At 39.7% G+C, this 15,328-nt stretch overlaps 1 long non-coding RNA gene across 1 annotated transcript; it reads right to left on the bottom strand.

Annotated features, from left to right (window-relative positions):
* Window positions 1-9,516: 9,516 nt before the first annotated feature.
* LOC118228149 lies at window positions 9,517-13,359 on the bottom strand. Its single transcript, XR_004765418.1, has 3 exons — window positions 12,480-13,359; window positions 11,828-12,115; window positions 9,517-11,302 (listed from the first exon to the last, which is right to left on the bottom strand). It is a non-coding gene; the product is annotated as an uncharacterized LOC118228149 (long non-coding RNA).
* Between the last annotated feature and the right edge of the window lie 1,969 nt (window positions 13,360-15,328).

The following is a 15,328-nucleotide window of genomic DNA, read 5'->3' as shown; positions in this document are numbered from 1 at the left end:
CAACAGAGCTCAGTTTCTGAGAAAAGCGTGTTCTGATGGTTGAAGGTGAGGAGGGTGTGGGGGGCTTCATGAATAGCTGTCGCCTTCAATGCTGCCTTCCAAAGGTATTGATTTGTGAATCTGTAATCTCTGCCAATTGTCAGCTTCAAGAGATATTGCTGTTTAGCGATTCAAAGCATGCACCTAATTCCATCACAGATTAAGAAGATTCCTGTGAGGCTTTATGTTGCCAGCACAGCAGTTCTGTTGATCTGGACAACCAGCCATACATTACTTTAAATAACCAAAAAGCTTTTTTTAAACAGATTTAAAAAAAGTTGCATGCAAAAAACCCGTAAACACTGTAGACCCCCCCCCCCCCCCCAAAAGAAAAAGAAAAATTAATCTTAGAACTTGCAAACATTGTTGGGTCAGTAAATGATAGATGGGAGGTTACTGTCCATTAACTAACAGTTACATAATACCTAAGGGGTAAATTATTAAAAAAGGAAAGGGACATTTCTTATTTTCAAATAATAACCTTTTAATGCTGATCTAAAAATGTATAATTTCCTTATTTTCCTTGTTTGTTTTGTTTAAAAATGTGCTCTGTCAGGTAAAAGACATACATCTGTATGACGAACTTCTGAAAAACTTTGAGTTTTAAAACTTGAATGATAAATATCAGCATGAATTGGATTTCAGATGAGTGGTTTTGGTTTTGAGTTGGTAGCAAGAAATGGATCTCAAACCCATCGCGGTACCACTTGATTGAGCCTCAGTGAGTGGCTTTGGATCTTTCCTGTGCTGAACACAATGCAACATTTCACAGCCAGCTGGTTCCCTAGACAATGAAAGAAGAAAATGGCTGTACTGTATGCAAACATGGTCTTCTCATGGAAACACTGTGGGGTCTGTTTTTACTTATCACTCAAAATACAGTACCAGTCAAAAGTTTGGACACACCTGTATATATTTGGACACCTATACTATATGGCCAAATGTATGTGGACACCCATTGGGTTTGGCTACTTCAGCCATACAGCCATCTTCACATTGGAATATTATGTATCTCTTTTCCAGCCATATTCCACTTGCAGATGCTAATTCCACTGATGGTGGTACCCTCTGGAACCCCGCAAAACAAATTCTTTATTTACCCATTCCCTCTTTTGGACTAAGGCCTGTATTTCAGTCAAATGGTGTCCTTATGAATAGCTCCTATGTACAAAATGTGTTCGCAATGGTTAGTTATCAAACAAACTCATTTCACTTAGAAACAATCAAACCACTTGGTTTTACCTTGGTGTGCTTTGACCTGCACTCACCTGTCTGGCTCACTGTAAATCAGGCGTGTAAGCAGTAGGCTGCTGTTATTTGCATATGGATTGTGGGACGAGCAAGGATTAATTAAAAATATGTTTTAACAGTCCAGCTGTTCCAAGAGCCAATGCCCCACAATAATGTTCAGCACTCTGAATACTGAACACAAGCAATATTGCGTGCTATAACCCCTCACTTAACCTACATGTAAAATATATTTTATGTGATTTAATTTAATCATTATTGAAAATTAGAATTATCAATTAAATCGCCAAATTCACTGATAGGTCAGTCTACAGTGCACTGGATGAATCAACCAACAAGTCAAAACAATCTCTATACCAGGTTTTAAAGCTTTATAACTCCAGATATGAGCAAATAAATGAAGCAAGACATTTGTACCATTTACAATACTAACTTAGATTATTTCTTCCTATATTATGAATATAAACTACAGTGCCACACATGCAATTGTCTAGGCAAAAAAATCAAAAATCAATTTGCTCTTTTTTAGTTTGCAGTATTGCAAATATGCAGCAGGTTAAACCATACATGTCCTGGATCAAAAACTCCTTGACCACAACTGTGCCAAATCGAAGGATGGATACGCATAACTACTAAAGATCTATGAATCAAAAAGTAAGCAGTGTACCCAGTAGGGATGTATCCGAATCCGAATATGGTATTCGGGAAAGCATGAATAATGCGATGGAAACAGACATTTCTTTTACCCGAAGTTGCTCGTTATTATTCGGATTCGAGGAAAAAAAAAAAAAAAGTCAGCTTCATGTCGAGTTCTCATAGCCTCTATCTAACGTTACACAGGCAGAGAGAGGGGGGCACCAGTTACGCATGGCTGCTAGCCGTATCTGGAACTCCAGCACATAGCAGCTGCAGTAGGCTATATTATCGGCCTACCATTGTTAGCCTACTGCAGCTGCCATGTGCACAATGTTAGAGGTCGGATTCATTTAAATAATCACTAATTAAAAGATAATGCCCATTCTGTTTGCAACATAGGACTTTGATTTCACTAACTAGTCGTTTCATTTGCTACACATTATTGAAAAGTGATTGCTATATTCTGTAGTCGCCCCCACCGAGTCAGCGCACAGCAGGCAGCGGGCTGAGAGCTGACCATTCCCGGCTATTACTCTCGCATCGAGGAGGCGGCGTCAGGTGCCGGAGCTAGTGAGACAAAAGCCTGGTGTGGCAGCCGGATTTCTTTCAAACCCCCACAACCTATAGATCAAAATGAAGCTTAGAACCTGTAGTTTTTAGCTGTGTGTGTTAATTTCCTCCATTAAAAAAACCAGTTGAAATATTGAAAAAACTAACGTTTTACCTTGTATTTCAGTCAATATTCATCCTTTTACGATGTATGCTGTATAGCCATAGGTCTTGGCTAACTGATTATTCATTGGCCTATGTTAGGGAGGTATAGCCTTACAAAAAGAGCTCAGTGAGAAAATGTTTAAAAGACTGTTTTGATTTATAAAGCATCATTTTCCTAGTTCAAACTGACTGGTCAGTGTCCCCCAGCTAGTTTAGGGGGGGTGGTGGTGGGGTTCAGATGGTTTGCAGTCTATCCAAACTTAGTTCAGTAGGGAAAATAAAATAAAACAGGCAAAAAAGGTTCATGTATTACTGTTATAATTACGGTTGTAAAGTTGTAATTCACGTTTCCCTAGCGAACTGCCGTAATGTTAAGAAACGCAAACACAGCATCATTGGAATTTAAGATGCTTCCCTTCAACTGACGGATATTTTTCTATATATTACTGTAAATAGTTTCTATTTCCAATGCAAAACAGAATCTGTAACAGTACGGGGGGTGGGACCCAGGCGCAGAGTAACAAAAGACAAACTCAAAGGCAAAATTAACAAAGATTTTACTAACAAAAAGGGCAAACAAACAGGGAACAGACAAGGGCACGAAGGCCAAAACACAAACTCAAGAAAAATCTAAATAAAACAGAAAACAAGCAGGGCAGAACACGGGAAGGCAGAGCACAAGGGAAGGTCAAACAAAACACAAGTCAGGAACAAAATACAGGTAGGTACATACGGTTTGCAAACAGAATTCGGGAACAAACACAGGAACAAGAAAATGAAAAAGTCCAAAAACACCAGAACACCAGGGCATAGGCACGAACACATGGATTACGAACAAACAATCAGAACGAACCACAAGGATCCAGCACCTGAGTCAAGGGAGGGGGAAACTTAAATAGAACAGACACTGACGAGACACAGGAGGGCACCATGAACAATCAGGCCTCAGAGAGGGAAGGGCAAACGAGACAAGCAACAACCAATAATAGGACAATTGAAAACAATCAAACAATTAACACAGGGGGAGCAGGTCACAAAACAGAAGTGCCGCCATCTGGCGGTCCAACAGGGAAAACGCAGACAGAAACACAGGACCATGACAGAATCTTTCTATTTATAAAACATTTTTTCAGTTTCTGATTGTTCAATGTCCCCCAGTTAAAGGGGGGGGGGGGGTTGTGGGTGGTGGTGGGGTTCAGACAGTTCATAAAACTTAGTTTAGTTAAAAATAAAAATAAAAAAGAGAGAGATGAAAAGTACAGTATGAGGAAAATATATTTCATAATTAATTATATGGCAATAAATATTAAATCAATTTGATGCTTTTAAAGCACAACAGTTGCATTGGCAATAAATATTAGTGTAACGGGTAGGACCTTTGGACCTGGGAGATATCGGGACTGGGAATGGACAGAATGACGGTTCCTATAAGGTTTCGCGTTTGTACGGAAGTGCTTGAATCCAGCGTGGGAATGAAACAGTGGTATGTTTTAAAAAGCTTTTGGTATTTTTTTGTTAAATGGAATTTTACATTGCGGTACAAGGTGTGATATAGAAACAGTCCCTTGTTGTAGTGACATATTTGACTCTATGCTTTCTTCGTGGCAGCTTTTGGCTACTTGCGTGCGTGTGAATCGTCTTGCATGCAGGGGACTTGCGTGGTAAACCTATTTAATAGTAAGTGGTCAAACAATATGCTTGGTTTTTTGATACGGTAACATTATTAATATCTTGCAGCTTATCATGACAATTTTCTTATACGTTTATAGCGGCTGTTGCATCTGGTTCTGAGCGATCTAGCTAATATATGCCCAACAAGAATTTGCGAAGTGAGTAACGGTGAAGCCACACTATACGTGGCCCCGCCGCGCGGCGGCGCCGCCTCCATTCATTTTGAATGAGAGGTGGCGGCGGCGGTTGGCAGCCAGACCCCGCAAGGCATGTTGGGATTGCCGGCGGCGCGGCGAGAGGCGGCGAGGCCGCGGGGGAGATGGCAAAAATTCTACTTTGACCCCCTCGCCGCGTCGCGGTAACCAATCTGTTTTGATCTAATGATCCGTCAAGTAAATTGTCCCTATTTTTTTCTAATTTTAGTTCCACATTCTATCGTTCCACAATGGAGGACCTAACTCGTAATTGCCGTATCGGGTTTCCCAACATAATAACATTTCCTACAGAGACACTGATAAAAAGGAACACGGCGTGGAGAAAAGTCTCTGAAATTGTCGGTGGCTCTGCTATGTAGCCTAGTTATCGCCGTTACTATTAGTTATCACTGTCCAGTCTGAATAAAATTCATTTTTGCAGTAACCTAGCTCTGAAAAATGTTAATAGGCTGCCTAGCTAGGCTGTCTAATGTCTAGCTAGTGAGTAACAACCAGCAATAACAAAAAAATTGAGCACATTAGTGAGTCAAGTCATTGGGTAAGGTCATTTATGCTATGGGGTGGTAGTAACAGGCTTCCCTCATTGAAACTTTTAAGTTTAATTTCCCTTTTTTTTCTGTGTATTTTAGTAATGCACCAATACTCTGTTGTAGGAGTGCTTCTTAAATACTGTCGAAGTTGTCGACGTTTATAACCAAGGTAGGAAAATACGTGCATTGCAGTAGCGATGTTTAATATTGTGTCCCTGTTTTTATGGGTGTGTATGTGTATTTATGTAGGTGTATGTATGTGTAGATACATATGAGTGGGTTATGGGGTTTCTTTATCTGATTACAGGACCCAGCCCAGTTTTGTTGGTGGCCACTGTTTTTCTCCCCGTCATATTGTGTATAGAATTAATTTTAGACCCTTGCACCTTGGTTGTATGGGTGTGGGGAATTGTAGTTTCTTTTATTTTTTATATTCTCGCTTAAAATGGTGTAGTGTGGATGGGCAAAGTGCAATCAACAGACATAGGCATTCTAGCGAATGGGCAAAGAGCTATCAACAGGCAGGGTAGGTGTTTTAGTGAATGGGCAACGTGCATTGAATAGACATAGGTATTCTAGTGAACGGGCTAAGTGCAATATTATTCTCTGGGTATCCTCTAAGATAAGAGTAAGATCCCTAATAGTGGTGGCGTGACGTTAAATCTTCGGCAAGTGCAATAGTTCTCTTCGAGGACCAATTATTTAATATTTGATTGCATGCAATACTCACTGAAGGACTGATTGTAGTGAACCACCTGACATACTCTATGGTAAACCCTCATTTTGAATATAATTTCGATGGCGTGACCATTCTTAACCCTGGGTGCAGTGAAATATCTTTTATATTGATGATTTTGAGACATTTTGTGTGATTATCTTACAAATTCTGTATTGAACTATTGCACTGTATGCTTGATGAGATTTATGTTACTCTGTACGTTGTTACATATCAGGATTAACTTTCGGAGTGTGTACCGTTATTTGTCTGAAGTACTGTATGTCCTAGCCTTATTTGCCTTGCCTGGCGTGTGCCCGCCCATGGCCATTGATAATTTGTGTATGACGTTTTAAAGAAGGTTCTCGTGAATGATAATAATAAAGAGAGTATATATATTCCCTTGTATCAGCTTCCATCTCGTCTCCTGCATTATCCCTGTGTGGGGCATTTTTCACCCAATAACCTTCCTAGGGTCTCCCACCCTTATAATTGGGAGTGGCGTAGTCAAAATCTTTAGTTGTATGGGAGTGTCACCACCTCCCGGCGGCCACATTAGGTTAGAAAATACAACATTTGTCCGATTTAACGTGACGTCCGGTATAAACCACGCCCACTTCCGGTGTTCTATCCGAATACAGATACAGATAGTTTTGTTGGTTGAACAGATACAGATACAGATAATGATGTCTCTGCACACCCCTAGTACCCAGTGTCTCCAAATCTATCCAAAATGTCTAAATTATGCATTGCTGTAAATCATAACATAATCATGTCTTTCACTACAAATCAACCGTTTGACTAAAGAAATTCACTGTTGCATCATTTTCAAGTGGGAATTACAAGCTTTCTGTCAGTACAGTGGCTTAAAATATCTAGGGGTCCTGAAACATATCCAAAATCTCTCCAAAAATGAATAAAATTCTTTGTCTGTTATAAAGCATATACACATGCCCCTTATGAAGGTTTAAGGTGAAATATTGATATCATATTTAAAAAATAATGCAAAAACATTATCATACTGTGGTATATTACCTAAATGTTTAATCATTACCTCTCATATGTTTTTTCTGTACTCTACAGTATGTGATGTTTTTTGTATAGGAATGAGATGACATTAAAACAATATTCAACCGTCCACCATGTTTTGGCAATGTTGCAGTTGAGGTCATATCCGGTACATACATTAACATACAACACAAACTACAAGCAAACCAACAAATGCTTGCGTTACAGTGTGAACTATCCTCATTGTAAAATACCACTAACCTCTTTAAAGACACTCAATTTTAAAAATAGCGTATATAATATATATATAATATTTTCAGCTGTAACAATTACATTTGGACAATGAAATCTTATCTGTATTCTGTATCCAGTTCTAGCCCAGAAAACAGTAGGCTATTTCAGCTAGGTCTATCAGCAAACATATGCCTTAGCCATGCTCAAAATTTCTAAAGAATAATAGTATTTTCCAGGAAATAACGAAAGTCATCAATAATATTTCGCCAGGTGCAGTGTCTTTTACTGCTACCACAGACTGAATGCATAATGCAGCGATAATGAGACAAAACGTCCGGTTACGCTGAGCTATAAAACACTATTCCTAAAGTTAAATGAGACATATTTTACATAGTTACATAGAAAGTACAGGCATACCTTTGGCTATTCTTGGCTTTATCTTGTTGCTAGGTGGGGTTTGCTTGGGCAGTGTGGCTGGAGTTAATAAAGGTGGGGTGTGCTTGGGCAGTGTGGCTGAAGCTAATATTGGTTGGGTTTGTTGGGCTAGTGGAGTTTCTGTTATAAAAATGGAATCTAGATCCACCGAGCATATTATTGTCAGATGCTCTGCCTAGTGGGCAAAGCAAAAGAAAAAAAAAAACAGACAATTAATTAAATATTTCTGGTGGATCTGCAATTTCTATTGTACAATTATCCATGGCCACGTTAATAGAAATAGTGAGTGCCATAAATCTGGAAGCCTGTGTACTCATTTTAAGTTATTTCCACCTATTTACAATGATATAACGTACCTCCCCCTCATCCTTGTCTTCGTTCCCTGTCACAGGAAAGCTTGTCTCTCCTTCTCTGGTTTTTATGTGATCATGCAGTCATAGCTGACACAAATCGTAGGCACAGGCTTATCATCACCACTGTTCGACTTCTTCATGTGTGTCCTCGCCTTATTGGATCTAAATATGTGTTAGTTGCGTGCCCACACACACAGAATTAATTATGAGGTTGTGACCCAGTGGTAACAAGACGACAGCCAAGTTATTTTCCACAAAAAGCATTGAACCAAATTGGGATGGCAGGTATGCCATCCAGCCAAGTTATGCCATGTTGGGCGGCATGCCCCATACCTATACAGCACCAGGAAAGCCAGTTTTCAGGGTTCCCCAGAGAAATAACCGCAACAACCACAGACTTTCAGACATTAAAAACATTCATTTCTGTACTTTCAGACCCCATTTCAACAGACATAATTCACGAACAACTTCACACATCCACACAATAAAGCCCCATTTTGCATTTTATCCTTATTTTTCCTTCCTGATTACATAATCACAAATGCTCCAAGCCCACAAATAATGTCTCCCCATTGGATATTTAAGGTACATTAGCCAATAAAAACACTGGATGCACACACAAAATTACATATATACTCATTTAAAACAGCAAAACTTTGACATTCATATGTCTCCTTCAATAGTTGCTTACCTTTTGCAAGTGTGACAGCTCAGGTTTAAGCCCCCCTCTGACTCATTATATTGCCTTCCTGGATAACTAAAAAATTTACATATAAACTATTGCTTTTGCATCTGTATAACCTTTGCAGGAAACTCATTTATATTTCTGAAATACAAATAAAATACACCCACACTTTTTTACTGAGTGTAACGTTAGCTGCCTTGCTAGCGACATGACAGACTGACTGTATAATAGTACGGCTGTAAAATTAAACTCTATAGTCAGCGTTGCACACGGCAATATATTGTGTTCTTTTAATTTAAAAAGTCTATAGATTATATTGTTATAATGAATCCTTTTTGTTGGTTGCAAACAATTTTGCAACTTGCGTCACCTAACTTGCGCACCTTTTATTTTTAAATGTCAGGTAAATCTTGCGCAAACATCTGTGAAAAGCCTAACAACGATGTATGCCATGTAGAAAGCCATCTACAAAGGACAGTAGGTGACTTATTTCTGAGCAGTTTTTCACTGAACCAGTTTGAGAATGAGCATGCACGACCGAGTTGGGTTCTTCTTTCAGCCACTGCATGATTCTCGTCACTGAAGACTAAAGACAATATATTATCAAAATATAAGCAACTGGCATATGCCTACGGGATTTTTTGGTATTTGCACTGTCGGCATTGCAAATACTATTTATGTCATTAAATAAATTACAAGAATTTGCTTGTGTTCGAATGTGCTGGAGCAGAAGCCTATCAGACCATTTTTTCGGTTGTTCAATTTGTTCAGACTCAGATGAACTAGTTGAACTGATTAACCCTTAAACAGGCAGGAGTGGAAAATGAGTTGTAAAAAATAATTTAATTTACTTATCTCATTTGCACCCAAGTAAAATATTTCCACACATTTTTTTAATATGTTGAATATTTCAGATTTTATGAGTTGTATCTCCCAGGATACATTGCCCTATTAAGGTGTAAAAAGAGCCAAAATGGTAAACATTTCAATGTTTTATTTGAAGAAGAGAAGTGATACATTCTTGTTTTCCCTGGTCATTTACATCACACATACAAGTTTTTAAACTGATTTGATCATTTCTCTCAAAGTATAGGCCTACCACAACCTTCAGTTCTACCAATCCAGTTCTAACAAGTGAATAGCAACCACATACAAATTAACGTAAAAACAAAAGTACATTACAATTCATTTTTCAACAATAACATTTTTCAACTGATTCAAAAAGGATAAGGCACATACAAATGAACAACCACAATACATCTCACTTCCTCTCTCTCATTCCTCCTCCTCCTTCCTTCCTCTCTAATTTTTTGTGGAATTTTTGGAAGCAGTTGCGTGGGCTTTTCCCAGTGACGATGCACAGACGAACACCACATTTCTGACAGGAGATGGTTGTCTGTCCATCTGGGCAGAACCTGCACCTTCCCTTGTTAATAAAAACTGGGAAGTGATCCATTTGATCATAGTGGACATCATTCACGGGTCTTGGGGTTGTTGGTCTTTGGATGCATCTGGTGGGCACATCCTCCTCCCTTCCCTTGGAGGGCCTTCCCTTCTTCTTTCCACCATGGATAAGTGCATCTGTGACCTCCAGCCTGAACGTCTTGAGCTTTTTGTGCTTTTGAACACCAAGGCTTTTAGCATCTCGGTGATACAGCAGCCATCCATTGTTGATGGCTATATCAGCCATTTGCCAAAAGAGGCACATGTACCACTGGTGGGATTTTGCAGGGGTGCGGTACAAGGCCACCAACATGTCAGCAAGGTCAACTCCTCCCATGTGGACATTGTATTATGACACAATGTTTGGACAAGGAACACCAACTTTTCTTCTATTTTCTTTGGAGAAACGCCTGACTTCTTTAAGAGGGCTTACAGCAGCACAGGAGCTAGCTAGAGTGACAGCTTTGTTTTCAACTCATTTCACAACAGCCACTTCTGCCTCATTATCCACCCTGTAGTCATAGCTGCCCCTTCCTTGCCTCAGCAGATCACGGTCATCCTCAAGGGTACATCCCTTTAGCCTGTTCTTGCGGATGGTTCCCAGACTTTGCAAGCCAAAGGACTCATTCAGATGCACAATGAGTGGTAGAGATGTGGAAAAAGTTGTCAAAGTACACAACACACTCTGATGGGTTCCTGATGGTTTTGCAGAGTTGAATAACAACATTGGCTCCGAGTCCAATTTCTTTGACAGGACCCTGTGATGTGCCAAATGTGCTCTTTCCAAGGTATGTCAGGAAATCATACACTATCCCAGAAACACCTGCTCGAACAAAGATCTTGATACCCCAATGGTGTGGTTTGCTTGGAAGATATTGTCGGATAGACCCAGCCTTTGTTCCCTTGTAACGGACCATCTCATGTATGGAGAACTGGTTCTCGGTATCAATTTCCAGACACTTCTTCCTTATGTGCTCCAGCACTGGTGTGACTTTGCAGAGCCGATCCTGGGCAGGGTCTGATGTCTCATTATCTTGAAAGTGGATGAATCTTGAGAGGCATTTAAACCTTTTTATCGGCATCACATTGGCTATTTTGGGATAACGTGTGCCTTCTGCCCAATAATCATCCATAGATGGCATTCTCACCACCCCCATGATTAGCTTCATACCAACAAATGACTTGAGCTCATCCACAGTGGTGTTAATGCTGGCTCCAATTAGTTGACAGCTGTAGAGATTTGTCTGTTCAGCAATAAGCTGGAACAGATCATCATCAAAAAATTGGACCAAGTAGCTACAAGGAGAAGACAGCTCATCAGGTGCTCTGAATTCACTGGCAGCTGCTGTTGACTGGTGCTCAAACCTTTTCTTCAGCTGTAAAAAACACAGATTTTAGGTCAGGTAGGACACACACAAAGTTATGAAATGAGTTAACTTCTTACTTTGTCAACATTTGTAAGTACATCAGATACTAATCTGTCCCTTATGTTGAACTACACACATGGATTATAATTGGTTTTAACAATCCAAAATACCAACAAAATACAACATGTCCATAACTGTGCTATGCTGTGTGTATATGACAAATCTTTAAATGAGCAATCCATAGTTTTAGGTAGCTGTCATACTCCACATCAATAGGGGGCAACATATTGGTTTATTCACACCCACCATAAGAAACAAGGAAACACCGGGTCTTTTGTATTGTGGGCAGACTGAACACTAGTGACTCACTTTGCTTCCAAAGTTAGCTGGTTAGCTTGCTACCTTCAGTAAATATCACAACCATACAGTAGGTTTGCATTTTTCACATTACATCAATATGTTATTCCTTTATATTCTATTGATATTACAAGTTAATGTTTTGATGTTTTACACTAAAATGATTATGGATTGCACCTTTAAGCGGTTTCTTCAAGATTGCACATGTAAGTGTCCCTCAATAGAAGCACTGTCACTTAAATCCCTTGGCTTTTTTGGACTTTCGATCCATCTCTTCCTCCTCCTCCTCTTCCTCCTCAGTAGAACTATCCTCACTCGCTGACTCTCTCGTGCTGGCTGAAAATGATTTCCTCATCTACATCACTGGAGTCTGAGTCTGAGGAGCTAGCAGGGATCTCCTCTATCACTCTCATCCTCTCTCTCATTCCTGTACTCGCCTTTCTTTTGCCATAAAATTGTGATGCCCTGCAGGAAAATATATAAAAAAATAAAAAATAAATATATGGTTATACTGTCATAATGTACATACCTGTGCATGATAATACCCATTGTTGCAGTGAATATTAACATGTCTTCCAGTTTGAAACTAAATACTCCACACCAATGGTGAAACTAAATTTTGAATACTACACATTGACCAACTTTCTACCCCTAATCTGGCAATGTATCTCAGGGGATACATACATTTCAAAAGTTGCTGAATAACACCACAAACACCGTTAGACCATTTTTTCTTCATCAGCATATTAAGACAATAGTCATAATTAGTTTTATGAATTTATATTGTTGTTTTATTGAAAATAACTATGATTAATACATAATTACTTACCCTCTGGTCAGCATGTCCTGCGCCACTGGCGGCCATGATGATTTCTGATCAGGCTGACTAAACGATGACAGATAACCTGAACCAAGTCATGTCACCTAGATACTAATACCAGACCAGACTTCGATAACTGATCATTTGATTGGGTGAAAACCTTCAATCATGCCCCCTACAGGATGTTAAAGAGTTTGTATCTCCTGGTGCACGTTGACTGTTTAAGTGCGAACTTGTCTGTAGTCAGACGGCACTGCCTGCTCTCTTTCAGGTCAAAGCGTAGGAAGCACATAATCTCTCGAAACTGGCTCCTTGACATGGTCGAGATGAAGAATGCGTTCCCTCATTGCTCGGACCAGAAATTCTCTATGTCAATGTTCTTGCGACAGTATGCTCCCCTTACATATAGAAGCATGATACAGGCCTTCAATTCAGCAACTGAAATATCCCCAAGGCTTTATCTTCATTTTCTGTGCGTGCTTCGGCCACTGTGCATTCTTGGATGTGCTGCAGCAAAACCCCATCACACAGACACAAGAACACACTCAGTTTGTCTTCAGTGTTTTGCCTTGCGTGTGCTGTAGGGCCAGTGGACTCCGTCAGCACATTTTGGGACTGCTGTCTCCCTGCGCCTGCACCAGAGTCGATAATCGTCCACGCTGTCCCATCTTTCCCAATCTCTTGCCTCTGGACTGGTGATGGTGGTCCCGCAGCAGAATATTGATAATCATAATTAGGATTGTGCAAAGCATAGCCTAACCTACTATTTACAGTTTGCTATAGCCTACACTACACTTTTCATATGAAGAAATGAGCATGTATTGCGCAATATCCATACATGGCAATTCTCTCGCAGTGGAATGCTGGGGCAGCGATGATGGTAAAGCTGGGACAGTTGAGGATGGTTGCACTGTTGATGATAAACTGAGAAATGGCTTAGCACCCCCATACATTTTAGAGTCCCTGGTGTCCTATGTCCCCTCACGAGCCCTTAGGTCATCTGAGGCAGGTCTTTTAAATGTACCAAAGGTTCCCCAAAAGAAAATTGAGGAAGCCGCCTTCATCCACTACGCCCCAAAATTGTGGAGAAAGGTATTAGAGAGGTGGACTCAGTAGACATTTTTAACCGACAGTTGAAAACCTTTTTAACCTGGCATATAATTAATTTCTGCTCCATTTAATTATTTATTTATTTTATTACATTTTTTTTTTGTTTTATTCATTGTTGTGATATGGGTCATTGTGATTTGGTGATATGGTTTTATTCTGATATTGTGGTATGACTGTGTTGCTCTGTCAAAGCACTTTGATTATTCATGTTTTAATATGATTTTGAGATGTGTTATGTGTAGCAAGCTTCATTTTGTAGCTAACTGTTCCGACGAGCGTCGTCATGCAGAGTAGTTCTTTCCATGAACTTCAGTTTTACACAGTAGTTTTATAAACTGTTTATATATAGGCTACACAGTGCTTCCTAGCCTGTATAACCCTTCCTGCAGGTCCAGGTTTCCCCTAGGTCTGGTGTCTGTAACACAGACATCAATGGAATTGAGTTATTGAGATTTACCTTATTGATAATTAGCTAGGTAGGTACAATGAGAGTGAAAGTTTATGCCTACCTTGCGCAAGTACTGTACATATGCCCATAGTTGACACTGCAGGCATAACTTGATCTGACTGTCTCGATACTTTCCTCTGAGGCTCTGGCTCATTGTCAGATGATCCATCCAATGCATCTTCCTCGCCGACCCACGACACATCGCTCAATCCGGAGACCTCCCCACCATCAGACTCCCCATCACTCAAAGCATGCAGAAATGCTAATGCCTCATTGGCATCCATGAATCTTCTTCGTAAATCCATTTCGTCTATCATAATATGTTACATGTATTTATGCCTATGTATTTTATTTTATAATGAGCTAACTAGGCAGCAGTAGAGGCCTGTCAAAGAACATGCACAATTCCTAAATGGGATATAAAAATAGAATATAAAAAAACAATCAAATATAAATAACACACATTGCGTGACAACTAAAATGCACAAACACAAACCGCACTAAAAGAAATGCCCTTATATGGTTATACGCCGAAAATAATTGCTTTCTATGGTAGGTAAATTTTACCCGCTGGCGCTTACAGGTGTAAATGCCTCAAACTTTTTTCTGTTTTTATATATAACTTTCTTACATTAGGAGGTGCTTAATAACTCAATTTTAGGAAAAGTCAAGGACTGGGAGACATGAGTTTTTTATTGAAACAGAGTTACATACACTTGAAAAACAGAAATGGGTCAATTTTACCCCGTGGCAGTTCTAGTGTTAATGTTGGGTATTCTTAATTTGTGCATGACGTTAGTAGCTAACACACTTTGATGGCTAATTAAAAACTAAAGAGTGTTTTCTCTTTCAACTTCAGGGAAGCAGCCGCCAATCAGTTGTGTTCCTCCTGTGCAACCTATTTGGAAGTCAATGGTCATTGCTTGTGGTAAGTTCTGTTTACAATATCATGCGGGCATAAGGCAACATAGCTCAGGAGGTAAGAGCGGTTGTCTGGCAGTCGGAGGGTTGCCGGTTCAAGCCCCACCCTGGGCGTGTTGAAGTGTCCCTGAGCAAGACACCTAACCCCTAAATGCTCTGGTGAATGAGAAGCATCAATTGTAAAGCGCTTTGGATAAAAGCGCTATATAAATGCAGTCCATTTACCATTTACCATAAGTATACAAAATGTAAATTTAAAACTTAACGTGTGGTCTACTCAGTAAACTAAAGGTATCTCTCTTGTATCTCATGTTTCCCCAGTTATCCATGCATGTGGAAATGTAAAGACTGTGACAATTCATATTCAAGAAGATCTGAA

This window comes from Anguilla anguilla, chromosome 5, assembly GCF_013347855.1.
Source record: "Anguilla anguilla isolate fAngAng1 chromosome 5, fAngAng1.pri, whole genome shotgun sequence".
Classification (NCBI taxonomy): domain Eukaryota; kingdom Metazoa; phylum Chordata; class Actinopteri; order Anguilliformes; family Anguillidae; genus Anguilla; species Anguilla anguilla.
The sequence above is the reverse complement of the archived record's forward strand: the minus strand, read 5'-3'. Positions and strand labels throughout refer to the sequence as shown.